General features: G+C 45.2%; 2 long non-coding RNA genes across 3 annotated transcripts in view; both read left to right on the plus strand.

Annotated features, from left to right (window-relative positions):
• The first annotated feature begins 680 nt into the window (after positions 1-680).
• LOC109315866 lies at positions 681-5,911 on the plus strand. 2 transcript variants are annotated; one of them, XR_002102629.1, is made up of 3 exons: positions 681-1,707; positions 5,232-5,401; positions 5,490-5,911. It is a non-coding gene; the product is annotated as an uncharacterized LOC109315866 (long non-coding RNA). The 2 variants fall into 2 exon arrangements; XR_002102630.1 differs by having other exon boundaries at positions 5,232-5,302; positions 5,592-5,603.
• Positions 5,912-6,487: 576 nt separating this feature from the next.
• The window catches only part of LOC109315867, a 13,919-nt gene continuing 3,535 nt past the window's right edge, over positions 6,488-16,871 (plus strand). The window contains exon 1 of the long non-coding RNA XR_002102631.1: positions 6,488-7,914. This is a non-coding gene — a long non-coding RNA (uncharacterized LOC109315867). The remainder of the gene's footprint in view (positions 7,915-16,871) is intronic.

Genomic DNA, 16,871 nt, shown 5'->3' on the forward strand with positions numbered 1-16,871 from the left:
ATGCCTGTGGGGATTTAGGGGCAAACGGTGCCCAGCATGGCACCTATGGGCTTTAGACACGCAGGGGTCCCAAGGTAGCATCTACGCATCCTTAGAGTGCATGGTTTTCAGTGCAGCGCCTACACGGCTTTAGATGCACTGTGCCCAATGCAGCACCTATGGGCTTTAGACACGCACGGCCACATCCTACAGATGGGATTAGTCCACAAGCCAAATCCAGCCTGGGATGATCAGCGTGCAGGTCTCTCCATGGGTGCAATCCAGGACAAACCTGCATGCTGGATCTGACTGCAGAGCGACCCGGGTACTAATGCAATCTGACACAGGGAGCCATGCCATCTAGCTTGCAGGGCTCCCCATGGGTGTGGAAATGGGGTGGAGAGGGAGCAGTGGCAGCATTAATGTCACTGCCACCGAATTGCCAGACCTGTGGGGTGCCCCATGGGAAGGACGGCATGGCCCCACGGACCACATTCGACCCGCGGGTTGGAGGTTGAGCACCACTGTTCCAGAGCGCTAGCCAGCCTGTTGCGGTGTGCTTGGCATGAAATGGCAATGGCATGCCAAGAGGGATGCCAAAGCACGCTCCTCTAGGGAGGACCAAGCCAGACCCATTTCAAATGCAAAATACTGACATGCAGGAGTCAACTGAGTTTCCTAAGTTTTGTGGTTAAGGGGTCACAGCAGTGTGTTGAGCAGCGAGGTGACTGCTGCAGTTTCTGGTCAAAGCCGATTTGTCTGCGTGAGCTCCTGGAGAATGGCACAGGCATTAAATGGCCATTTCATGGGACAAGGCAGTGATTTCCCACCTGGGACTTCTGCCCAGGATGGGACCTCTTATTCCTACCACAGTTAAGGAAAACGGGACAGTGTGCATGAAATGCAGATGGCACTAAGAGTGTCTGCTTCTAAGAGGACTAGAAACTGCAGAACTGCAAGTACCTACTGCCACTCACCCAAGGATGAAACAATTGAAAGTATTGACGTGAAACCTAATAATTTCTTATTATTGATATATTACTATTATGCCCAGGTACCTCTGAAGAAGGTGGCATAGATATATGCCCCTTGTGACTAATTAAATAAGCTACACAAGATCAGAGCCTTGTTTTGCTGCATCCTGTATGGACGTAAAAGATAGTCCCCGCCCCAGACAGAATGCAGCCTAAATGGGGTTTAAGGCATGACAGGGCATCCAAAACATGTACGAGTAGGAGGAAGGAGGCACAGAATAAAAGGGCTTGCATATTGTGAACACTGTAGTACAACTGGGGTTAACAAGGGGACTTGAAGAGAGATTTGGTTGGGAAGTTGTTGTGGGGGTTCCCCCACATATAAGAGGCAGCATAAAAAACAGCAAAAAGGTGTCCAGGGAGTCAGGGGGGACAACGTCTCAAGAGAAAAGGTGGGATCATTGGCAGGGAAAAGGACACAGAGACAAGTCTGTAGCTATCACAACCCCCGTAAACACTTGTAAAAGGTACAGCTAAACATGGAGTGACAAGACACTTTTACACTTCCATAAATGATTTATGAAGTGTTCATGGAAATGAGGTGAAAAATGAATTACAAATTTACAGTCTGCTGAGGAAAATATCTGTGGTAATGATCTTAATTTATATAGCATATTCCATCCTCAAGGGTCCTTGGAGCACAGCTGGATTCAACAGCAGTCTAGACATCTGCATAAAAGTCATATTAGCCAAGGTAAGATCTTGGCTGGCCTTCTTCCTAAGTACTAGTTGTCATAGCCCCACTGTCCAATAAAGTGAATCACCTGTGGTTTGGTATGTTCTAGTAAATTACTGCGCAGTTAGTGGGAATAGGTCAGCGTCTACATGTGGAGCTGTTAAAGCGCATTAATGCTGTGTGTGGACTGACTTGGGACTAAAGTTAGTCTCAAGTCAGTCCACATACAGTGTTACTGCACAGTAAGGCATCTACACATGTGTTACTGTGCAGTAACTAACCAGGTGTAAATTTGATACCTGCATGATACAGAAATTGTGTCAGCCTCTGGTTGCACACAGTGCAGTTGCAAAATGATGGTGGAATGTGTATCTGGCCAGCTGAAGGCACATGGCACTGCCTACACACCCATTTGGATGCCAGCATGTGTTACATTGCCGTGTATATTGTACAGCATTTTGTGAGGAGGAAAAGCACATTAGCCAGGAATGAGACGCACAGTGGGCATGTCTACATGTGCATTTATGCTGGCTTAAATTTACTGCACAGTAAATTACTGTGCAGTAAGCAGGAATAGGCCAGCATCTACATGTACAGCTGTTAAAGCGCATTAACACTGTGTGTGGACTGACTTGAAACTAAAGTTAGTCCACATACAGTGTTACTGCACAGTAAAGTGTCTACACATGAGTTACTGTGCAGTAACTAATTAGGCATAAATTTGATACCTGCATGATACATGTAGACGTGCCCAGTCAGTGTCAGAAAATGCACCTCTGATAACTGGGACTGGGTCCAGGGATGTAAGAGATGCCACATCTTCGGTTTGAAAGGAGGAAATGGGGGAAGGATAATGTGAGCGCTATCCTTCTAAGGTGAGATTTTGTTAGTCTGAGACATCATTGAAATCTTTGCTGTAAAGGTCCCATCTCTATTGGAAAGTCCACCAGAAATTGTGTGTCAGCCTCTGGTCAGCCAGCAGATATTTTTCTGCATGCTATCACTATTCAAGTGTTGTAGAGATGCAATAGAAATGTTGCCAAAACTGAAGGCTCTGTGCAGCATGGACTTTTAAGTGCTGAACACATCTCTATACCTGGTAGGTGACTACCCAGGCAGCAGATGGGAGGAGGTAGATGGTAAGAACATATTGTCCAGGGCTGATTATGATAGGGCTGGGAAGGCTGAGTTAATTACTCTGCATCCACTCTGGAAGGTAGGTGGATTTCCCAATCTGAAAGTGAATAGCACTTCAGCATTAACCTATCATTTTAGTTGTGCTGGGTAATCTGGTTTAATATGTAGATTAGACTTCTCTGTCCTGCCAAGAGCCAAATGTGGGCAAGAGCTAAAAAAAGACGCCCAAGTTTTTTCTTGGGTAAAGACATAATCTACTTTTGATTTGACCAAGTCATAGTTCAAAGACTAGCACTTGGCTCTCACAAAACGGGATGTGGGATTCTGACGCCCATAAACTGGCAGGGATGTGGCTTTTGTGTTTTGTCCAAAAGGTAGCACCCCTAGCAGAGCTGCACCTTGTAATGCTGTCCTAGTGAATTGACTCAGGGATGGTAACTTGAAGAAAATCGCTGTTACCTACTGACCCACTAATGCCAACACTCTGTCTGCACTATACCTTTGACAGACATTTTCCATCCTTGCACTGCCGTCATGGAAGCTCCATGGACACAGCAATATGGCAGAACATTGTAGACAGGGCACCCGCATCTTTTAGGGCCAAGCTGCATAGATGAGCCCCTACACCATTCTTGTCACCAGTGGAGCAGGGTGGGGGAATGCTTTCACAGACCCAGCCATAGCTGTAGGTGTTCCTTAACGATCTCCTATGCAAATGCTGAACAGTCTTGACAGCGCTTATCTTAGGCGAACAGATGGATCGCAGCAAACAGTGTATGTTATGCTGCTGGGTAAACATGGGGTTGGTCTTTGGTGTGCTGAAACAAGTGGGCTGTACCGCATTTGTGGCTACAGTTATGCTATAGGTCTATTTTCCACAAAATGGCCCATCTGCTTCCTTAAATTTAAAGCAGCTGTTGCCTGTTGGCAATACTTAGCTGGCTGTTTTTAACCATTTTGAGGTAGAATCCTGGCTTCTTAGCATCTTATATATTTAGGAGAGAAAATGGATTTTTTACACACTTTAATGTATCTTAGAGGTATAGATGAGAAAAACACCCAATACACCCAGTATGGCACAAACTAAAATTATTATGCCAAAAAAACTAAAGCAATTTTTGACATATATGGTGTAGCTCACAGGGAAAAAATGTAATTAAATTATTACTTGAGACCTCCTGTCAGTTTTCAGAGAGCTAATATAATATTGCATCTACTCCTTTGTTTTAGCAAGTGGGTCTTTGCAACCGTGGTTGTTCAGTAATGCACTATAAAGTAGATTGGCATGGCTCATAAAAAGCTGGGCTGTTTTTCATTAGGGAGAACACTGCACCTGGTTTGTAAGTAGAATCATGATTCTGGAAATACTCCTGATGCCACACTACCTAGGTAGGTAGAGAGGACATGAGCTGTTCTTTTGCTTGAACAACTCCTAGGCCACATCCATATGGTCATGCGTTATGTGGCATTGCAGACCCATTTGCGCCACCACACTGCATATTCAGGCATTCCCTGTGCTGCTGCCTTGCAGCATGAGGGGGTTTTTTGACCCCGGGAGATCCCAGTGTCAAAAAAGCCTGCATGGAAAAAAATAAAGTGTGGTGGCACATGTGACAGCAGTGCATGCTCCCCAAAACCAGAGCCTGGCCAGTCAGAGCCAAAATCCAGCTGCCAGCCAGGCTCCCACCTGTGGGAGCACCATGGCTGCAGCTTTCCCGGCCTTCAGGTGACAGCCTTCCCTACCCCACCCGGGGTAACCTGCCCCATGCCAGGGCATGCACAGGCACAGGCGTTCCCCAGGGACAAGCAGCAACAGCACAAGGTGCCTGCTGCTACTTGTCCCTGGGGAACCAAACACCTGCGCTCATCTGGATGCAGCCTAAGAATCCATTTTGTTACGCTAGATATATACAGTAATTACCCAGCTGCAATCGTTATACTGAACCACGAATAGTAAGATGAGTTGGTTTAGCTTAGGCCACCATGTGACAAGGTTCTTTATCAAAATGTTTTTTCTGATATTGTCTGATTATTCCCTCTCGAATGTTACACTTTGCTTCTCGCTCTTCCTCCTTGCATCATCTCATATGAGTATTCTCTTCAAATATTTTTTAGCTTATGGTGTTTCCTTCTGCTCGTGTTACTTAGTCAAGTTCTATATATTTCGTTTCCTTATTTTTTCTTCTTCAACTGTTTTAATTTTTCCTCATATGGTGCAGCACAGACCTAGAGATGCTATCTGCTGAAACATGAGATGGAGCACAATAGAGAATGGAGGATACAATATATGGATGGCTTTAACGTTCAGTAGACTATCTGAGTGAGAGAAGGAGGTACTTTTCCTCACAATTCGGTTCCTCCGGCCTTCAACCTAAGCTTGTTCATTTTCTTTGACCTCTTTCCAGTGTGTCAATACCTTTCTGATGGAGATGTCCAGAGCTGATTGCACTATTCAACGTCGAGTTCAACCGGCCAAGTTGGTCAGTGCCACCTCTCTGTTCTGGAATTCATTACCTTTGCGTGAAAGGTGAACTTGTCTCAAGGGGTACAAGGGCACGTTCTGAGCATGAAACAGGTGATTTTCAAAACCATAGGTTGTAAGAGGAACCTAAAGTTTGGGCAGGAGTGAATGAAAGTGGGACTTCTTTCAGGGACGTTTTCAGAAGCAGAGGTCTGTGTTTTGAGTCTAAGGGTAAAGAATTTGATGTCAGTCCCTGAGGGCCTTATTTAGATGCCCATCACAAATGTCATCAGCTCCATTTCAGGGCAGCTCAGGGTTTGAACCATGCTGTCACAGCAGGCTTGGAGCGGTGCTCTGGTGGCCCAGCTCTGCTCTCTTCCAAGGCCAGGTTACTCAAACAGGAATGCCATCTCTACTCTTCATTTTCCCTGTGTGGTCAGTGGATCCTCCCTTCCTCCACAGGACCGTCTAGCTGCAAAGAGACGAGATTCTGCCCAGTCCACCAGTCGTCTCCAACTGAGCTGATTTTATTCTCCCTTCAACTCTGACAGTGGCTGCAGGTAGAGCAGGGCAGAGATCCTCCCTTCAATCCCTTTTTCATAGATTTCACAGACAGGGCTGGAAGGGACCTCGCAAGATCATCAGGTCCAGCCCCCCACCCAAAGGGGCAGGAAGATAAATGTCCAAATGTTTCTTGAAAATGTCCAGAGTCGGTGCTTGCACCACCTCCGTGGGGAGTTTGTTCCAGGCCTTGGGGGCTCAGACAGTAAAGAAGGTTTTCCTTATGTCCAGCCTAAAATGGTCTGCAGGAGTTTGTGACTATTGGACCTTGTCATCCCTTGGGATGCCCTGGCGAACAGACATTTTCCTAGATCTCAATGCATACCCCTTATATACTTATAGGCTGCCACCAAGTCCCCCCTGAGCCTGCGCTTCTCCAGGCTGCAGAGTCCCATGGCTCACAGCCTCTCTTCATAAGGCCTGTTCTCCTGCCCTCTGATCATGTGCGTGGCTCTTCTCTGGACTCTCTCAAGCTTCTCCACGTCCTTCCTGAATTGTGGGGCCCAGAACTAGATGCAGTACTCCAGCTGCGGCCTCACAAAGGCTGAGTAAAGTGGGAGGATGACATCCTGGGTCTTGTTCGAGATGCATCAGTAGATGCAAGCCAGAGTTTTGTTCGCTTTGCCGGCTGCAGTATCACATTGGCGGCTCATGTTTATCTTGTGGTCAGTCATGACCCCCAAGTCTTTTTCGGCCATGAAAGAGCTCTTTTTCACTGGGGGAAGTGGCTCTGTCCCATCACACATGCTACATGCCCTAGGGATATGGATGACCAAGGGGGCATGGGTCCATGACCTGGAAAGTAAAGGTAGAAACCTAGGAAACAACATACAGGTTGGGGCAGAGACCCTCTTTTGTGTTAGTGCAGTACTTACCAAGTTGGGGTCCTGGTTCATACCTAGGGCTTCTACATCCTATATTGATATGAACAATAAATTATAATAGCGATGTGTCAGTAGTTTCACCTATCATTACTTAGTGCTGTGGGTCTAAATCCTAAATGCAATCAGGGCTTCAGTTTTGCATGTCACCAGCCTGGCCCTCCATTATTTGTCAAAACAAAACCCATTAGTAACTAATAACTTTCATTTTTCTAACAAACAGAATATTTGAAAACAGGAAGTGATCATGCTGGAGCTTATAGACAATCTTCTGTGCACTGTCCATTGCCCCCCAAAAAGCGACTTTTAGCAACATCTACACAAAGAAACTGCTTTGGGTTTGAGTCCATCCATGCTACTGCTTACATCAACAATCTGCCATGGCACTCAGTTAAGTATGAAAGCAAGGTCTCAGCTAGAAAGAGTTTCATCACAGAAGTAATTAATAGATAAAGGATGTGTTTAAATGAAATGTAAGCAGTCACGTTTATTATAGTTCTTGTTTGCAAAATTCCCCAGAATTTTTTCCAAGGATTTATTTTTTAAATGGGAGCTGAAGATTTTAATGCTTCCTTCTGGGTGAATGAGTTTATATAGAAAGTTGGGGTGATGTGTTCCTTTAACTCACATAACCTTTTTCCATAAGAAGCTGCTCCCGAGTTTGACTACGTGAACGGGGCCCAAACTCATTTGGGCCCTTGAGCCAGAAGAGTGGTGTGCCCTCTAGACAAATCCCCTGCCCACACATGCCTGTTCCAGCACAGGTGGCATCTACCCAGGCCAGTCTGGGATGCCAGAGCTTGGGAGCACCCTAAGTGGGTACCACAGGCAGTGCAGCCCAGGACCAGACTGAGTGCCATGGGCGGCTACTTCCCTGTTACTGCGAGTGCGGCTGGTCCGGGGCAGCACCGTGGGCTAGATTACAGGGCTCCACAGGCCAGATCCAGCCCATAGCCCATATATTTGACTTGCATGATACAACATCTATGTCTTGACTCCCAAAACAAGTGCACTACTTCCAATTTAGTAATGGCCTGATATCTTGCAGTGGCCAGAGGAAACGCTACACAGACACTTAAGGCAGACCTCAAGAAAATGGGTGCTGACATCAAGAGCTGGGAGGAGCTGGCTGCTGACCGACTCCAGTGGTACAGCAACCTCAACCAAGCAGCAACCGGTTTTGAGGTACAGCATCTTGCCTTTGAAGTAGAGAAGAGAGAGCGAAGGAAGAAGGAGAGAAATCCTGGCCTGCAGCCTATTTTCCCCGCAAAAAGACCTGAAACTTCTGTGGACAGGTCTGTGGCTCAAAGATTGGACTCTTAAGTCACCTCAAGACCCATTGATGAGCCATGGTAGAGACCATCCTTGAATCAAGGGATGGCCACTGCCACCACTGATGATAACATGCATGCTTTGCTTTTCTTTATTTTTATTGTGTGCAATTTAAACCTAAATCGTATGAGGAAAAAAAAACCTTTTTTTCCATCTGGCATAGGCAGCTGAACATGATACAGTCTGATGGATTAGATTTATATATTATTAGTAAGACTTAGGATGGTGGGATAGTGATAAACTCAAAGATAATTAATTAGCTGTTTCTCCTGAGTACAGGTCTACATCCCTGCCACTTGTTGGTGCATGTAGGGCCCCAGAATCAGTATTTCTGTAAATCAGTATTTCTTGGCCACTTCCATGGAGAGCATATAAGAAGTGGACTAGGCCAAGCACCCATCAGTTGTTTCTAACCACAGCCTAGGCTGCAAGATGGAATGTCTAATATAGCCCCTTCATCTCAGAAAAGTTTTGTCAGCATTAATTATAAAATGAGTTCTGCAAATACTATGAATATATAGTATTCATATCGGATTTATTTGGGCAAGTTTTCTTTGATTAATGCCCTTTTATCTTTGTTGAGAACACTTGGCACTTGGTTATTATCTTTATGGTAGCACCAAAATCATTTGGTTTTAGGTTATGCCTTTCATATGGTCTGACCATGCCTTTGAATGATACGCATACAACATATTTATTTGTTGAATGTTAAATACACTCTAAATGATCTATTGGCTCTTCAGTGCTGGTCCAACTTAGAAAATGTTGAGATACCAAACTACAAAACTATATATAAGCTAGCAAAATGCCCGTCATGAATGACAGGGGGAGAGGGAGGTGGGGACAGAAAACTGCATCTGGCTCCGGGCCTTTCCCCTGCCGCTCTGGGTCCAGCCTCACTCTCACCCCTCCCCATCGCTCTGCGCGAAGGGGGCATAGTACGTGGCTGAGCATGGTTGTGGGGCATTGCACGGGGAGTGGCCACGGCCTGGGGAGCACTCATCGGCTGCATGGCGTGGGGAGCGGCCCCGGGGTGTGGCATGCAGCTGCGTGAGGCAGGGGTGTTGGGGGCATGGCACAGGGAGCAGCCATGGCGAGGGGAGCACCTGGCTGCAGCCACGTGGCATAGGGAGTGGCCCTGGGGTGTGGTGCAGGACTCACCGGGGCGGGGCATGGGCTTTGGGAATGCCCACCGACTGTGGCCTTAGGCAGAGGCCCTGGGGCATGGGGTGGGGTGTGGCACGCGGCCCCAGGACATGATGCAGGGAGCAGTCACGGCATGGGGAGTGCCCGCTGGCTGCGCCTGCATGGTGTGGGGAGCAGCCCTGGGGCGTGGTGTGGGGTATGCGGGGGTGGGGGTAGCGCACAGCTGCAGGGTGTGGTGCTGGGTGTGTAGGGGGGGGCTTGGTGTAAGGATGTGCATGGGGCAGGGGTGCACAGCCACTGGGTATAGCACAGGAAGCGGCTGCAACGTAGGCAGTGCCTGCTGGCTGAACCTGTGTGGCATGGGCAGTGGCCCCAGGATGTAGTGCGGGGCATGATGCATGGCCATGTGGGCAGTGGGGTGCAGGACATGGCACAGGGAATAGCTGCAGTGTGCAGTGCACCCTCTGGCTGTTGCCCTGCAGTGTAGGGCATGGCCCTGGGGTGTGGTGCAGGGCGCACTGGGGGCATGCACAGGGCATATGGGGGCACATGGTGTGTGGTCACAGGGCGCTGCATGGGGAGCAGGCACGGGGGGGGGGAGCAGGCACCCTGTTGCCATGCGCCCCCCCCCGCTGTGCCACATACCACCCCCCTGCACAGCTGTATGCCCTGTGCCACAGGCCGGGGCCACTCCCCCCACTGCGCCCCGCAACAGGGAGCGCAGCCTGGCCCCGACCGCCTTTACCCCCACCCCCCTCCTCCCATCTCTCCAGCTGTAAGGCTCCAGGCCACACATTCGTAGTTGGCCCCGGAGAGTTATGTACAGACAGACACACAGCCAGAAATGCCACAACTTTTATTATATTAAAATACATATTTAAGTGGTATATCTATATATACTCTATTTTTATTACAGATTTATGGATCTAACTTCAGATTCAGGGTGTTCAGATCAGACAATCTTTGCTCCGGATTCTTTCATTTGCAGTAATAGGAGACTTAATCTCCACATTCCTGGAGTCTGCTTTTGAAGTAATCAGCTACGATTTCTAGATGAGTACTAGGATCTACTAAAGGATTGGAAAAGAGATTCTCATTGAAAAATGCCAGGGACCATTTTCAGACCAGCCTTGTCACTGAGAGGGGGGAAAAAAATCCTATTTTCATCATCATAGACTGTAGGAAAGAGTTTCCGTCTTACTCATCAGCTTCTTCCTCCCATGAGCTTATTGGATTCCTGGCAATTATCATTGTATAAGAGGAGACCCTACATTTCCTACACATCCTAAACTTAGATTTCCTTCTGCAGGGGAATCTTGCAGTCTTTTCAATGTATCTGTTAATTTACCCCGTAATTGGAAAATAGCAAACTTGTGTCTGTTTTCAAAAGACACCCAGGCAACTACAGGCCTTGTAGTTTGCCCTCAGTAGCACATAAATCTTAGAACAGAAACTGAATAATTAAGGACATGGATGTGAACAGAAAATGGAACAAGATGCAACATGGCTTTGTCCAAGAAGGTCATGTCTGATTAATATGCCAAAATAATTTATGTTTCTTATGGCAAAGCAGTGACCCTAATCTATCTAGATTTAAGCAAAACATTGGATACTGTGTCTTACAGGACATTATTAGCTAAAATTAAGATAGGAATTAACACTAATAGTACAGAGAAGAGCTGGCTAAAAGGGAGACTACCAGGAGTTATACTGAAAGGAGAGGCAGAAGACTAGAGAGAGGATACTAATGAAGTTCTTTAGGGATAGGTCTGAGGACTCATAGCATCATGAAAAATGAGGGTTAGAAGGGATCTTAGGAGGTCACATCTAGTCCAATCCCCTGCTCAAAGCAGGACAGGCCCCAGTTAAATCATACTAGCCAAGGCTTTGTCTAGCCAGGTCTCCAAAGATGAAGAGTCCACAATCTCTCTGTGTAACCTCTGGGTCATTTTCTGTAGAGCTGCTCCCCAGCCAGTCAGGCCCAGACTGCACCGGTGCATGGGATTGTTCCCTCCTAAGTGCAGGACTTTGCACTTGTCCTTGTTGAACCTCATGACATGTCTTTTGGTCCAATCCTCCAATTTATATACGTCACTCTGAATCCTAGCCCTACCCTCCAGCCTATCTACTGCTCCCCCTCAGATCAGAGTTATCTGAAATATTGCTGAGGATGCACTCCATCCCCTCTTCCAGATTGCTGATGAAGATACTGTACAAAATTGGTCCCAGGACTGACCCCCCAGGGCACTTCACTTGATACTGGCTGCCAACTAGACATGGAGCCATTATTATTGATTGCTACCCTTTGAGCCTGACGATACAGCCAGTTTTCTATCCACCTCATCCTTTTGCACATTTTTAATTAATGACCTTGCATCCAAGAACTAGATACAAGCTTATGAAATTCACAGATGACAAAGTTTGGATGTATTGCCAATATGGAGGAGTGAATTATTCTAGAGCAGGGGTTCTCAACCTTTTGACTCAAGACACCCTTTGATAAAACTAAGGTACCCCTGGAAAATGCCAGCTCTTTGTTTTCACTAGTTTTTTGACTTCAGAAAAACAATAGAGTAATTATTCTGTTGCAAAAAAATCTCAGACAGACCACAACAGGTCAGAATATTTTTGAGACTCTGGATTTCTATTTGAAATCTGTTTTTTTTTCTTGTGGATCATGTCTGTACACCTAACAGTTGTAATATTGCATGGGACTTTAAAAAGGACCTCAAGGCACCCCAGGGTGCTGTGGCATCCTGATTGAGAATAACTGAAGCAAAGATAAGTGAGTCTGTGGATTGAAGTATCAGAAATAATGCAATTTAATAGTGCAAATCACACAGTCAGAGATATATATATACCAATGTCTTTTGCTTTACCTGGGGCTTACGGAGTAGAGGCAATGGAGAGAGGGAGCTGAGTGTGTTTGTTGATCAAAGAAAGAGCATGAGCTGCAGTCATGAAAAAGGTTAGATCAGCCATAGGATGCATTAGGCAAGGTAGGTTTAGTAAGGATCAGGAAGTATGAAAAACATTGCACATTAATAAGACCCCATTTGTGTGTAGGTCTAGTTACTGTTTGCCAAGAAAAGCTTAAATTAAATTGGAAAAAGTGCACAGAAATGCTACCAGAATGATTAAGGAAATGGCAAACCTTTCTTAGGTGATGAGATTAAGATCTTGGTTTCTTTAGCATAGGAAAAGAAAAAGTTGAGAGGGGACAGGTGTACTTGGTATAAACATACTTTGGTGGGGGCTGAATGCAGAAGAGCTATTTAAGTTAAAGGACAACAGTGATACAAGATCATATGGATAAAAACTAGTCACCACTAAACTGAGACTGGGAATTAGGAGGTTTCTAACTATTAAAGGAGTTAAGTTTGGAATGGTATGAATAATGTGACAAGAATTAGTCACCTGAATTGCTTCGAGCCAGAGCTTGGTAAGTTTATAGAAGGGACATTGAGAGAGGACAGGGATGTTCTAAGAGTAGGAATCAGAGGACGTGATATCTGATTTTGTGTTTGGTATCCCCTAAAGGAATTGAATAAGAAATGTGATCTGTGTGGGTGTGGATTGTTTGCATATGTAAGTAGTATTTGGTTGCACTATATTATATTCTATGAATCCCATGTTTCATGGCTTTCACCAGACATCTTAGTGGCCAGAAAACCCTCCTTCCCACTCTTATTTACAATGATAAATGTATTATTGGCCTTTGAAGTGTTTTTTTTTGCCTTCCTCTGAAGCCCTGGACATTAGGCCTTGTCTAGAGGTGATGAGCGGCATAGGTACATTGGTACTTCTAGTTTTCTCAGTAAGAAAAGGTGCCTGGCTGGTGGGTTTTGCCTTAACTTAAACTGATTGCCAAATTGGAATCCAGAAATAATTTTCCTCTGTTTCACATTGCCAGAGATATTTGGAGGTTTTTTTCCCCCCTTCTTCTGAGCACAAGGCATTGGTGGCTCCTTTGTATGCCTCCTGCTACTGTAAATAGTTTTTTATTATTTATAGAAACTTATATAAAGTGTTGTTTCCATACCACAGCCCTCACCCCAAGAATACAGACTGCATTAAGCAGCTCATTTGCTCTGGGCTAGCTCAAAGTGCTGAGGCTGTCAAAGAGTTAACACTGGACCCTGTCCTTCCAGCTTTCAGGGCCACGGAGAAGCAGCACCCATCGTGGCACCCATGAGTCACAGCAGTTGTTTGCTTCTAGGCCCCGCTCTTCTATTTCAGGGAAGACAAAAATCAATTTCCTCACTTAAGATGTGCCACAATTTTGTAGGGCTGATTTTGGTGGGAGTAAATACAGTATTGTTTTGTGGCAGGTGCTTTGTGACTGTGGCGTTTGGAAGTAGATATTTTTGTGTACCCTTTGGAGACATGTTTGTTCTACAGTTGTGATTGCAGGAAACTAAACTCAGTGACCCCTTTCAGTCCTGTGTTTCTGTATCACAGAGAGTCTCAGTGTTGCTAAATCTCCTACATAGCAACAACCATGGACAAGTGAGAAGGAGCCTCCCTGTAAACTTCATAGTTGTATCTTGTTCTGATATGGCAGTGACATCTTCTTCCCCTCCTGGTGACTATAAGCCATTTCAGGAGTTACTCAAAATATTGGGAGATATCTCAAATATTCTAGTAGAGATGATTGAGAAATCTCAAAAATGAATGGAAGCACTGAATTCTTCACTTCTAGATGCAATTTCTGTGCTAACAAAAAGAAGATCTCCTAGTGTTTGTATAAGCATTATCGTAGATCCCAGCGATTGTTCCAGTAACACACAAGAACATCAGAAGAAGGGACTGGTTGCTAGCATTAGAGTTTAAGATATTTTACATGACCCACTCCTGGATCTTTGGTGGTTAGTGCTGCCTGAGAAAGGACCAAGGAACTAGCATAAGACAACATGGAAGGATAAGGAACCAAAGTACTGAAGAGGGGCTTTATGGTTACACAGGTCTGGTCTGCTTTGAAAACTCCAGAACATTATAGAAAATTTACATTTGTTAAAATTTCTGAGCTCCTTTGCTTTAAAGCTGGCAAAACATTGTGTGCATTGAAAGACTCAAGGATGATGCTATGATCCCTAGGGACATACCTCTTTCCAACAAAGAGGAAACAATATAAAGAAGCACAACTGAGGCAGTCTTATCAGCTGCATTATTAGCCAGATCACAAGCTGACCATGCCTGCAAGAAAAGACAAAAATGTGTTTTCATAATCCACATTCTGCTCTTTCAGTTTCTTTAGTCTTGTGAGTGTTGCCCATCAGCAAGCAGGGAATTTGGCGGTTATTTCTACCATTGAAAACCAACTGTACTAGAATTTTTCCATTCACTCACCCTTTTTTTGGGAAGTCTTATTTTCAGGAAGCTTAGAAGAAAATCCACACAGACCAAGGCATTCTTTATACGATTAATGTGGGTGATACCATTCAGTTCCCACTCCCCACACCCTTCCCTTTCCCTTTTCAGGGGCTTTTCTCATGAGATGATTCTACAACAACCTCCCTCAGAATTGGAGAGAAAGTCCCTATGCAATAGCAAGGGAGAGGTTTTGTTTTTCCTGTTCTTCCCCAGTTTCAATTAGAAAGGCGGTTGGAAAGTTATTCTTGGTCTCAAAAAAACTGTAATTTCAATGGAAAGCAGGAGTCCAGAATTCTTTATCATAATTCCCTGTCTGGAACCATAAGATTGGTTCACTCATCTCAACCTGTGGGACATTTCTCTTCACTTTGTGAGCAAGAAGAACCAAAATAAATATGTGATTCAGGGAGGATTCAAAACATTAGCCCACATGGAAGGGCTCAGACAGATGTTTTTAGCCCTAAAAGTTTTCATAAAATGTCGGATGGAAGTACAGCATTGCTACGAAAACACATCCGAGTACAACCGTACCAAGATAACTGGCTGGTACACGGCTGTTTCCCACAACAAGGAGCAGAAAATTTAAATATCATTCTACAGCTGTTTGCCAACATAAGTTTAGGAGAAAAAAAAGGGCAAATTCCTGTTAAAGTCTTTGCAATAAAGTGTGCAGAAGCTCACCTTATCTGTATCACAGCTGTGCCTTACCTTCTTCACATCAGGTCTGATACCATGAAGCACACGAAAACTACATTACAGTGTCTACATTACTCCACATACTAGAACTTGCCTACTGTCTTCAAGGTTGGCTAAAATCTGTTTATAATCTAAGGAAACACAAAATGGACCCCATGTAAAAAATCCTCAACAGGCACCATTTTCCCTTCTGCAGCACCAGGATCTGTCCTATGTGTGCAGAAGTGTCCCATACATGGTCCTCCACAACCATCTCTAATTCTGATGATGGATGTCTCAAATCAATGATAAAGGAAGGAGCACACTTGCAGGATCCTCAGATACAAGCGACATAGAAGAAGTATCTTAGTTTCATGTAAACACTATAGAATTACAAACAATTTACTTGGCATATATAATGTTCTTAGTTTTGATTCAGGGAAACAAAGCAAACACATATAAGTCACAATAGACAACACTACTACTATAATTTAAAGGAGACAGGCAGAGGGAAGTCAGATCACCCCCTGCTATCATAGACTCATAGATAATTTGTGTTGGAAGGAACCTCAGGAGGTCACATCCAGTCCAACCCCCTGCTCAAGGCAGGACCTGCCCCAACTGCATCATCCCAGCCAGGGCTTGTCTAGCTGGGTCTTCAAAACCTCCAAGGATGGAGATGCTACCACCTCTCTAGATAACCTGTTCCAATGCTTCACCACACTCCTAGCAACAGCGTTTTTTCTAATATCCAACCTCAATTTCCCTTGCTGTAACTTGAGCCCATTGCTTCTTGTTCTGTCATCTGCCCCCACTGAGACCAGTCCAGCTCCATCCTCTTTGCAGCCCCCCTGCAGGGAGTTGAAGGCTGCTATCAAATCCCCCTCGGTCTTCTCTTCTCCAGACGAAATCAGCCCAGTTCCCTCAGCCTCTCCTTATAAATCATGTGCCCCAGACCCAAGCCATTTTCATTACCCTCTGCTGGACTCTCTCCAGTAAACAGTCCACATTGTTGAAAAGATAATGTTCTACATGCAATTTATATCACAGCAAAACATTGGTAAGGTCAGATGGGCATTTCAGCAGATTAACGTTTAGTCACTCTTTTTCACACCAAGAATGGTCAGCAGAAGTCACTGATAATCAGGGAGATTTTTCAGAAGTGGGACACTCCAAGCATAGATCTGCTCACCAGGATTTTTAACAGGAAATGTAGTACATTTTGTTTTAGAGGGGGTCTCAGTTGTAGATCTTTATCTGATGCCTTCATAAAATTTTGGACAGGAAGTTTCCTATGTGCATACATCCACCATTTCCACTGAAAAGTTAGGAAAACCAAAGCAAGGTGCAGTTGCATTGATTTTAAGTTTCCCTTTGTCCAAGGGAATTCTCTTTTGCAGAAACCTCTCAGACTTCAGTTAGGACACTGCAACAGGAGGGGGGAGTCCTAGCGTCACCATGCTCTCTCCTAGTTGCCCACTGTACCGTGCCAAGCTGCCTAAAAGCACCCTCTATCTCACTTGCCACATCCTGGTCTTATATATATTAAAGGGAGGCTGCCTTTTGTCCTCTTGGCCACGGTTCTCCTGCTATCACTCGTCCCGTCTTTATAATGG

This window comes from Crocodylus porosus, unplaced genomic scaffold, assembly GCF_001723895.1.
Source record: "Crocodylus porosus isolate Cpor-Errol unplaced genomic scaffold, CroPor_comp1, whole genome shotgun sequence".
In the NCBI taxonomy this organism is placed as follows: domain Eukaryota; kingdom Metazoa; phylum Chordata; order Crocodylia; family Crocodylidae; genus Crocodylus; species Crocodylus porosus.